This window comes from Blastomyces gilchristii, assembly GCF_000003855.2.
Source record: "Blastomyces gilchristii SLH14081 genomic scaffold supercont1.2, whole genome shotgun sequence".
Lineage (NCBI taxonomy): Eukaryota > Fungi > Ascomycota > Eurotiomycetes > Onygenales > Ajellomycetaceae > Blastomyces > Blastomyces gilchristii.
In genome coordinates this window covers 5,581,087-5,583,391 of record NW_003101681.1, presented here as the reverse complement: position 1 = coordinate 5,583,391, position 2,305 = coordinate 5,581,087, and positions in this window count along the sequence as shown.

The window sequence follows — 2,305 nt, the reverse complement described above, 5'->3', positions numbered from 1 at the left end:
AGTATAAAATCAAGTTTTGATTCAAATACAATTTGAAGATAAGAATAAATACAATTTAAGTTTCTATTCTCATTGTTTTGAATAAATATGATTTTTGAAGATTTTTTAAACTTTTTTTATTGTTTTTGTTGTATATTCATACTAAAAGAGAGTAGAGATAGAGTGAGATCTAATCACTATCATTAGATAGTAGATTATAACTATTGTAAAAGCAGGAATCTCAACTGCTTGCATTTTATCTAGTTTATTATCAGAGTTATTTCTCAATTCTCTAATCTTAATAGATGTTTAAGAATTCAAATTCTGTTTATATTTAACTGAAGAATTGAAATTTGAAGATTTAAATAGTTAAGAGTTTCTTCTTTTTAAGCTTACAGTTGTAGATTTACTGGTTCAACTTTTCTCTTCAGTTTTACATTTACTTTGACCTTCATCTTTTCTTCAGTTCTTTTGAGTTCTTGAAGTAAATATACATTCTATTGAGCTAGATGCATGTTTTTCTTTACAATTGAAGCATTTGAGCAGAGCATATTAACATATTTCATCTCTTTTTGAGCATATTTCATATTTATACTAACTAGTTTTGTGATCTCTAGTACAGAATGTGCATTTTGAGTCTCTGAAATAAGTAGACTGGCCGCTAGGACCATGAATTTCACAATTGGTCCCATTTGGTCTGGTTTCATACATTTCTTGGCATGAATTCTGCTGGGACTAATCATTAAAAAAACATGCGAAGTGACTATATATCAGATCTTAAAATGGAACCATGACTTGAAAAAAATGAGAAAGTGGTCTCATTTGATCCCATTTAGTCTCATTCTTGGCATAAAGTTACTATTTTTAGACATTTTAAGGTTTTTTTAGACTATTTTTAATTTTTTAAAAAGTAACACTTTTTGGTGATGCTCAAATGAGATTTAAAGTCATTTAAAGCAATAAAAATAATTTAAATTGAGAAGTGGAAATCATGATCTCATTTGAAAAATGTGATAAGAGTAGACAGTAAGTCTCACTGAGACAGTATGAGACTACTATCTAATGTTAAAACTGTGTAATGAGATCAGTGAAATTGGTAATGAAACTATCAGAAAATCTAGTCCTGGTCTCAGACACAGTTACACGGTCAGTCTAGAAATAAGAGATTATAAAGTGTTCATATCTTTGACAGTTTGAACACTGTGTTTAAGCTTTGAGATTTATTCTTGAGTGTTTGTATTCATGAACTCTCATTTTCAAATCTGCTACTCTTACTTCAGAGATTCTTGATTATTAAAGTGTCTTTGTATATACTAGAATAGAGACATTTCTTCTACTTTGTCTAAACTCAATTGAATTTAGTCATACAGACTATTTTCTCAGTTGAATAGAATTGTATTCTTCTAATTCATTTTTTAAAAGTAGTATTTCTTTCTCACAGTCAAAAATTTCAACTGAAATATTATAAAGAATGAATTTATCAAAGATCTTCTCACCACTTCATCACAAACTTGCTCGATTTTTTGAATAAGAACCTGCTGATAGATCCATTGAAAAGCCCTTGATCATATGAGCATTTTGACCCCATCGCCGACCGCATACCCCGTGTGGTGATGGAGTTATCCAGCCAAATGTGAACCAGATGTTGTTCAGAACTCCTGCGTGGGATTATCCCTCATTCTTCTCTATCACACCACAACCCCGGGCCAAATTGCTATACAAATTATAAGGTGAAGAGACCTAGTCTTATGCATCAATCTTCTTGATTTTGGAAGATTCTCAATCTGTAGTTGTGAAAATATCTGAGGAGTGATCTCCATGAAAACCCTGTTCATCTTTGATGTTTCAAAACATCAATGCCAAGTCTCACCCTTGTACCGCCCTTCCTAATCTGGCCCATCCCTGGCAGAAAAATACAAAAAGATATCTCAGTGATAATATCAAGCACATAATCAATGATCACTTCTGAAGTACAATCTCTGCAGTCTATCTTCAGTGTATCTAGACATCAATGCCAAGTCTCACCCTCATATCACCTCTCTCAATCTGGCTCATCTCTGATAGAAAAGTACAAAAAGATATCTCAGTAACTGTACTCAATACATAATCAGCAGACACAACAACTATAAAATCAGTATATCTCAAGATCTGACTGAGCCTTTGATCTCTGTACAGTGAGATATATTAAATCTAGTTTTAATATCTCAATATTTAATAGATTCTGCAAGAGATTGAGAATAGTAATACTAGATTTCTATTGAATTTGAGAATTAACTCTATATTAATATAATCATTGATAAAGTCTTCTATTTTAAGATATAAATAA